Genomic DNA, 9,148 nt, shown 5'->3' with positions numbered 1-9,148 from the left:
ATACTGAACTAGAAGGGACAGACACTCCGAATTTTCTATGACTTAGATAGAATGATCTAAAAAAAATACACTTCCTCCCTAAAAAGGGGGACAGGAAAGAGACAGGAGGAGGGAGGTGATTGAATGGTACAAATCTCATTACACTAAGAGGTATAAAAAAACCTATGGTAATAGAGGGGAAGAAAGGAGCAGAGGAGAAACACCTGAATCTTCTTCTCATCACACTTGGCTTAAAGTCAACCTACACATACTCAGTTAACTTACAAAACATATAACCTTTCAAGTATTAAAAAGGGAAAAGGGGAGGGGGGCTGGAGAAAGGGAAGGGGAGTGGGGGAAATAAGGGGAAATCACAAAAGGAAGGGAAGGGATAAGGGGAAAAAGGGAAAGGGGAAAGAAAGTGGAGGGTGTGATATAGGAGGACAAACACACTGAAGGGGTGGTATTCAGAAACAAAATACTGGTGAATATGGATAAGGGGGAACAGGGGGAAAATACAAACAGAGGGAAGATAGCACAGAGGGCAATAAAAAATTAGTAATCATAACCTTGAATTTGCATGGGATGAACTCTCCCTTAAAACGTAAGCAAATAGCAGAGTGGAAACCAGAATCCTACAATATGCTGCTTACAAGAAACTCATTTGAAGCAGAGAGATACATATAGAGGAAAGGTAAAAGGTTGCAGCAAAATATATTTTGCTTCAGCTGAAGTAAAAAAAGCAGGGGTAGCAATACTTATCTCAGACAAAGCAGCAGCAAAAATTGATAGAGTTAAAAGAGATAAGGAAGGAAACTTTATCCTCCTACATAATAAAACTTATGGGATAGACAAAGAAGTCCTTACGTAAAATTTTTTATCTCTAATTGTTTACATGAATAAGCTAGACATAGAGAAGATCAAGGAGCAATATAAAATACTCTTTTAAAGATCAAATTAAAAATTGTAAAATATCAAAGGATAAATAAAATTGCAAAATAAAGAAAACTAAGCATTGTTTTCATGGGAAAAATCAATAGCATAGATAAAAAGAAAACTTTTGGTTACACATATAAACAATAAGAAGGAAATTAAAGAAACAATTCATTTTGTCCAAATATATTTCAGTAAATCTAATTAAGTGACAAGGATAGAATTCTACTAAAAAATTAAAAAAATCATTAATTTCCATATTATATAAATTATTTTGAAAAATAAATAAAGAAGAATGCTGCCAAAATTTTTATGACATAAATATTGTGATTTTATCAAAGCCAGGAAAAAGTAAAACAGTGAAATAAAACTATATACCATTTCCTGTAATGAATTCTGTTGAAACAATTTTAAATAAAATATTAGCAAATAGATTACAGAAATACAGTTTTAGGGTTTTACACCTTGATCAGGGCAGATTTATACTAGCAATACAAAGCCATTTCAACATTAGGAAAAGTATGAGAATTATTTACCTTTTCAATGACAAAACAGAAATTATGTTATTATCTCAATAGATGCTGAAATTTTTTTGAAAATACAGCACAAATTCCTATTAAAAACAGTACAGAACCTAAAAATAAATGATTTTTTCTTTAAAATGACAAGTAGTATCTGTCTAAAAACCAATGGAAATACACTGGAAGTATTCCCAATAACATCAGGGATGCCACAAGGATATCTGTTATCCCCACTATTATTCAATATTGAATTAGACATGCTAGATTTATCATTGAAAGAAGAAAAAAATGAAAAAATTAGTGTAAACAAAGAGAAAAGGAAATTCATTCTTTGCAGATAATGGTATAATTAGAGAATCCAAGAAAAGCAATTAAAAAGCTACCTAAAATAATTAAAACATTTAGCAAAGGTGCAGGGTATAAAATAAACTCACTTAAAAATCAAAACATTCCTATATTATCAATAAAGCCCAGTAGCATGAGAGATAGAAAGACAAATTCTATTAAAAATAGTAGACAATATAAAATATTTTGGAGTCTACCTGCAAAAAAAATCCAGGAACACAATAGAAAAACACTTTTCATGCAAATAATGTCAAACCTGAACAATTGAGAAAATATCAATTTCTCATGTGTATACCTAGCTAATAAAATAAAAATGAAAATTCTTCCTAAATTGACTCCTTCAGGGCCATAAAAAACTGCTAAATAATTTTATATGAGCTAGAAAAGAGTAATAGCAAAATTCATCTGAGAGAACAAAAATTTAAGAATATCAAAGGAATTAATGAAAAAAAATGTTAAGTAGTCTACCAGATATAAAACTATATTATAAAGTGGAAATCATCAAAACTATTTGCTACTGTCTAAGAAGTAGAATGGTAGATTAGTAGAACATATTAAACAAAAAACTCTGATAAACCCAGTTTCCAGCTTATGGGATAATAACTCACTGTTTGAAAAAAAGTGTTGGGAAAACTAGAACAAAGTATGGCAGAAACTAGATAAGGAAGAATATTTTACATCCTATAAAAAGATAACAGTGAAATGAAGATGTAGTTTTAAAGCATGATACCATAATTCAATAAGTAGAGAAAGTAATGGTTTATCTGTCAGATCTGTGAAGAAAGAAAGAATTTAACAGCATTCAAAGAATAGAAAATGGTATAAAATATAAACTGGATTATTTTTATTACATTAAATTAAAAAAAAAGTTGTGCACAAATAAAATCAATGCAACCAAGGTTAGGATGAAAGCAAAATTCTGGGAAATTATTTTTGATAAAGGGCTCATTTATAAAATATGAAGAGAATTGAATAAAATTTATAACTGATAAATAATCAAAGGATATGAGTGGGCCATTTTCAGATGAAGTAATTAACCCATCTAGGGTCATTTGAAAAAATGCTCTAAATCCCTATTGATTAGAGAAAGGCAAATTAAAACAACTCTGGGATACTATCTCACATCTATCAGTTTATCCAATGACAGAAAATGGAAAATGATGAATATCAGAGAAGATGTAAGAAAATTGGGACACTAATTTATTATTGGTAGAGTTGTGAACTGATCCAAATATTCTGGGGAAAATGCTGGAATTATGCCCAAATTTTTATAAAACTGCTCATACTCTGAACCAGCATTTCCAATAGTATGTCTTTATTACAAAGAAAACATAAAAATGGGAAAGAACTTTTATGTACAAAAATTTTTTAAAATCTATTTTGGTGATGACAAAGAATTGGAAATTGAAGGGAAGTTTATCAATTAAGGAATTGTTGAAGAAGCTGTGAAACATTAATATGACAGAATATACTATTTTTTTAAAAATAAGTTTAGTCATTAGTTGGTATTCTCTCAATTGAAACAAAATGAGTTGTAGGTGAAAAGGAGAGGTAAATCTGCAAGTAAGGGGTCATGAAGATCATTTCAAACATGGATGCAATCAAACTGGAAAAAAGTCTGACTTTTCCCCAAGAGAATTTGGCCAGGGAAGATAAAGTGTGATAAGAAAGCTAGGTAGGTAGATAGATAGATAGATAGATAGATAGATAGATAGATAGATAGATATCTTGTTTTATATCTCTATGTAGATGAAAACTATATGTGTGTATATATATATAGTTATATCTGCAGATATATCTATATGTCCATATTTATATATTTATATGACTAGTTTTATAGATATAGATCTATATATGTATATTAAAGAGAGGGGGGAGAAAGAAGAGACAGAGACAGAAAGAGACAGAGAAAGAGACAAAGATTTCTGTATGTACAAAATTTGGGAGAGGATGCCTTGAGAAGAGAAGGAAAGCAATAAAGCCATGCATGTTTGAATTCAAGAAAATAAAAAGTTCTATTCACTTTACAATGGCTAGGGTCCTGCCACTTCATTTAGAACTCTCAGCTATAATATCTTCCCTCCCTCCTGAAGTGGGATTAAGGTGACTTCTTGATTGGGTCTTGAATAAAGTCTATTTACATTTCAGTGGAAATGTATTAAATTCAGTTACTTTGAATTTGACCTACATCTTTTTTTTTTAACAAAGGAAGACATGGTATTACATTTGGATAAATGGATGCACTGGAAACTTAAGCTAATATTCATATCTATTCTAAACAGAAATGATCCCTTTTACAATGAATATAGTATTCACCCAACTTCAAAGACTTTTTCATTTAATACAAGCATAATATAGCCTTTCCACAAATGTTAAGCTTTTAAACTCATGGAAACAGCTGCCAAAATTAGTATGTAGAAAAATATTTAGTTCAAAGTCCTTGAATGTGTAATGGAAACTATCCAACTACTGTGAGACCCTCAGCAAATTAAATCTTCATGAAACTGATTTATCAGATCCATTTGATTCAAGTTTATAAAACACTTAGGAGCTACTATGAGGATTCCTATGATAAATATTCAAAATCCAAGTAATAGATAAGAGATATTAATGACATTGTTTCAGAATATTTTTTTAATTTTTTAGTACATAACTCTTATACAATATCTAAAAATATTGCTTTAAATGGCATGTTAATTTCTTGATCAGTGAATCCTGCAAATGACCTGGATTCAACCTGAAATATTCTTCCTGAAAATAATCTGTACTATGTATATTTACCCCTAGCCAGAGGAACCCTGTAGATGTGTGAATTTGAAAATTTTCTTGTTTTGTTCTATGGCTGTTTTGCTGTATTGCAAAACTACAAGGTAAAAATGCATAGAACTTAGGACAAAATAGTCAAATAATAACATAAAAACTTTCACATTAACACACAGTCAATGAAACTTTCCTTTTTCTATTCCTACTCAAGGAGTATAAAATAGAGTCCGGAGGGATTTGAGACCGTCATAACAGTTTCCTTTTATGAGAGACTTTAAGATTGTAGAACATACTGAATATACTAATGATAATAAATTTTTGATGTTTAAGAACAGCTGTGAGTCACAAATAATACTTTGTCCACCACCCCCCATAATAAATCCCCAAAATATTAACTTATCTTGACCCTTGATTTGCAACTTAGCCAACTCATAGGAGCCCATCCAAAATCATCATAGAAGAACTCCATTATCACAACAGTACTTTGGGGGGCACCCTCCTCTCCATTAGAATGCTCATGAATTCCTATTGAAGCACCCTTTTCCTGGTGAATGAGTGTACTGTGCTCTACCATTACATTAGTTTACATTATGTTAGTATGTATGTCTCCTTTTTCTCTTTTTTCTTTCCTCTCTTCCCTATTACTTGAATGAATTTTTACATTGAAATGATTCCAGTGCTTTTATATTTTATTCTTAGCACATAGTAAATTAAAGAATTTATCACAAAGTCTTTGGCTTTGCTATGGATCCTATCTTAGATATAAATTAAGTACCTAGACAATAATGTAATATATTGACAATTACACCTTCACTGGTGGAATAGAGAACTGAGAAAGCAACAATAGAGAACTGCTTAGAAAGCAAGGGTCAAAAGAAGAACATTTAATCCCCACAGGAGGAACTCTCCTATTGCAGAGGACTGCAATAAAATTCCCAAGACCTCATTAATATTAATTCCAGACTCAATGCCACCCAGGATTAAAGGTCAAGCAGAATAGTGAAAGTCTTCAGACTTGCTAGAGAGTTAATCTCCTTCAGAGAGATCTGAACAATTTATAACTCTCATAAAAGCAGTGAAAGTATTTAGGATTGCTACTCCATTTCTTCTTCCTTGGAATTTGGATGTAGCTTTCTCTTCTGGACTAAGCTCTTTCTACTTTGATTTTCCAAAATTTTGATGATGCAGACCCTTAGGTATTATTTTTGTTCTGACCTATGTGTGAATTTTTTTTCTGTGCTTTAGTTTCTTATCTGTAAAATGGTTTTTTATACTTAAAATTTCTATATTATGAATTTTTGCAATAAAAGTGGTTACATTGAAAAATTTTACAATGTTCTGAGTTTTCCTTCCTCTGAAAGACATCAAATTACTATAAGAAGGAATTAACTAGTGGTTAGAGGGGGGAAGTGGATAACTTACAACATGATAGCATTTATTTTATAGACATGTACCTGCATATTTATATGTATAAAATATTTTTATGTTATATACATGTGTGTGTTTTATATGTATTAAACAAGGAGTAATCAACTTTCCTGGTGATCCTAATCAATGTCTGGTCACTTGAACCCAGAGGGGTCTGGAGAGGGAAGTGAGGCTGGTGACTTGGCATAACCCGACCTCACTTCAATTCACTTGTAATCATAGAATCTCCTTTTTGACGTCACGATCCTCTGAGAACAAGAGAAAAACAACAGCAAACAACTATATAAAAATTTCAAAAATTACCACAAGGTCTGAAATTTGAAGATGGAAACTTGTATCTCAATTGTCATATAATTAGAGCTGTTTCATGTAAATGGCATCTTGCAAAAAAAGATGCAGAAGGTTTTGTTACAGAAAAGTTCATGATGAAATTTACCTGTATCAAAAATTAAAAATCTAACTGTTTTTGACTTGATTTATACTCAAAAATAGATTGAAACTTTTTCGTTTGAAAGTAACAAGAGAGTTGGAAAGAACTATTACCAAAGCTTTATGTAAAAATAAAAACCACATTTTACCCCTAGCTAGGTATCACAGTGGATAGGGCACTGGAGTCAGCTAGACTCAAAATGCTGCCCCAGACACTTACTTAGGTGTGTATTCCTGCACAAGCTTTTGAGCTGTTTGAGTTTTCTCAACTGTTGAATGAATATAATAACAGCAGGGGGCTAGGTGGATTGGGCCCTGGCCCTGGTGTCACGAGTACCTGGTTTAAATCTGGCCTCAGACACTTGATAATTACCTAGCTGTGTGGCCTTGGGCAAGCCACTTAACCTTACTACCTTGCACAAAAAAAAAAAAAATAACAGCACCTGCCAGGTTGATAGGTTGATGTGAGGTATTTGAGATATTTGCAAAGTACCTAGCATGGTTATTAAATTAAATAAATGCCTATTTCCTTCCTTTAAAAAAATTAGAAAAAAAGCTACCAATTCAAGCATATGCCTCCCATTTTGGGGTAGTATAAAAGAGAAATTTCCTCTGATCCAAGAAATCCCATTCTCAAAAGTTTCAGTTTTTGCCCAATAGGATCTACTTCCTGATACAGTCTCTAACCTAATATTGCAAAGGTTTAACAATCACTCTTCCAGAGTTTGATCGTTCTGTCGTTCCCTAATGCGGCCGAGGTAATGACGTTTTCCGTGGGGTGGCAAGCCGTGGCGATCACCACATCTGTATGGCCCTGTAACTTTTGCGCAATCTCTTCTGTCTGAAGGTTCCATATGTAAACAAGGTTATCTTCCGACCCAGACAGGATCACTTTCCACCGGTGACTAAAAAGTTAGCAAAAATTGCAATATTTCTCATTCTTGTGACCAGTCTACATCTTGAGGCACCTCCCCCTGCTCTTAGTCCCAGACCTTAAGGACGTTAATTCAGAGTCACGGCCAGAATGTATTTCCTGTTCGGGGAGAATTTCACAAAAAGACACGAAAGGATTTCTAATCCCCAACGAGAGTCTTCAAACACTGCCCCAAAGCAGCATCCCAGCCGCGGCAGAGGCCGTCGTAACTGCCGGACGCAATCAGCGACCCGTCCCCAATTGAAGTGCACGGCCGTGACTGGGCCCCGAGTGGCCCGGTAAGGTCTTCAGGAACTTTCCGGTTTTCCCTGCCCAGATTTTGACGCTTTCGTCAAATGAGCCAGAAGCGACGAGGTTGGACGGGGGGGTTGAAGCTGCAGCAGAAGACGTAATTGCTGTGGCCCCTCAGCGTCTTTAGACATCTTCCCGAACTCACGTCCCAGATCTTGAGAGTCTTGTCATCCGAGGCGGACACCAGACGCTTGGAATCCGAGGACCACGATACATCCGAGACTTCGGGTCTGTGTCTGAATATGGTTTTCTGATATTTCCCATCACCTACTCCCCAGATTTTAATGAGCTTATCGGCGGAAGAACTTACCAACCACTCTCCATCCGGACTAAACTTCAAGGAGGATGCAGCGAGTGAGCTTTAACGTGTAGTTCCGGTTTAAAGGTGTGGGCTTGCTCTGATTGGTCAGCCGCAGAGCTGTGGGTTGAACTCTCGAGGCTTCCGGCTCCGGTGGCTCTTCCGTAGCCATCACTTCCGTTGCTTCGTAGCGGTGGGCAGAATGTAGGCCCGGTATCAAGCGGAGGCCTCCGCCGCAAACGGAAAGCCTACATCTGGGCAGTTCAATCTCCCCTAGGTCAGGCTGGCGCACAGAGCGGGGCTGCGCCTCCGCGGCTTCGGGGAAGGAGGAAGCAGCCGCCTCCGGCTCGGCTCGCGGCCCTCGCTTCTCTGCAGAATAATTTTAAATAAACCCACCTATTTCACAGAGTTCCTATGAGGTTTAATTGAATTAATGCATAAAAAACATATTACAAACCCTAAAGTGCTTTTCAAATGATAGCTATTACAACAATATTTTCATGTTTTTGTTTCAATTTTATTTTACTCGACTTTCCCCTAGTTCAATATAAAAGTTTTTGAATTCTCTCCTTTCTTCTCAACCCACTCCCTTCATCGAGAAAGCAAGTAATTTGATCAACTCTCTCTGGGAATTCTTTGTCATAATCCTTCTGTGTTGTCTTGGGTTAAATTTATGCTGAGAAAAGGTAAGTCACATCAAACTGATCATCTTACAATATTGTTGTTAGTTTTTCTAAAGTACATTTCATATTGCATCCACTCATGTAAGTCTTTTCACATTTTGCCAAAATTATCCTTTTTATAGAATAGCATTCTAAACATAATCATATGCCATAATTTATTCAGTCATTCCCCAATTGATGTATATAGCCCTTCAATTTCTAATTCATTGTCACCAGAAAATAACTACTATAAATATCCTTTGGTCCTTTTACTCCCCATTTTTTTCTTTTTCTCCTGGAATACAGACAAAGGGGTGGCATTGCTAAATCAGAGGGTATGCATGATTTTGTAACCCTCTGGTCATAGTTCCAAATTGCTCTAGAAAATTGAAGAATCATTTAACAATCCCCCCATTAGAGTATTAATGTTTCATTTTCCATATATTCCCTCTAGTTTTTATCATTTCACCTTTCTGTCTTATTAGATATAAGGCAGTTTCTCAGAATTGTTCAAATTTGCTTTTCTTCAATGAATTGAGAGTTAGAAGATTTTTTTTAGTATGGT

General features: G+C 34.5%; 1 pseudogene; it reads right to left on the bottom strand.

The window, feature by feature from the left end:
- Positions 1 to 7,101: 7,101 nt before the first annotated feature.
- On the bottom strand, positions 7,102 to 8,093 carry LOC141491894 (WD repeat-containing protein 5 pseudogene; annotated as a pseudogene).
- Positions 8,094 to 9,148: the final 1,055 nt, after the last annotated feature.

This window comes from Macrotis lagotis, chromosome 6 (assembly GCF_037893015.1).
Source record: "Macrotis lagotis isolate mMagLag1 chromosome 6, bilby.v1.9.chrom.fasta, whole genome shotgun sequence".
Classification (NCBI taxonomy): Eukaryota; Metazoa; Chordata; class Mammalia; order Peramelemorphia; family Peramelidae; genus Macrotis; species Macrotis lagotis.
The sequence above is the reverse complement of the archived record's forward strand: the minus strand, read 5'-3'. Positions and strand labels throughout refer to the sequence as shown.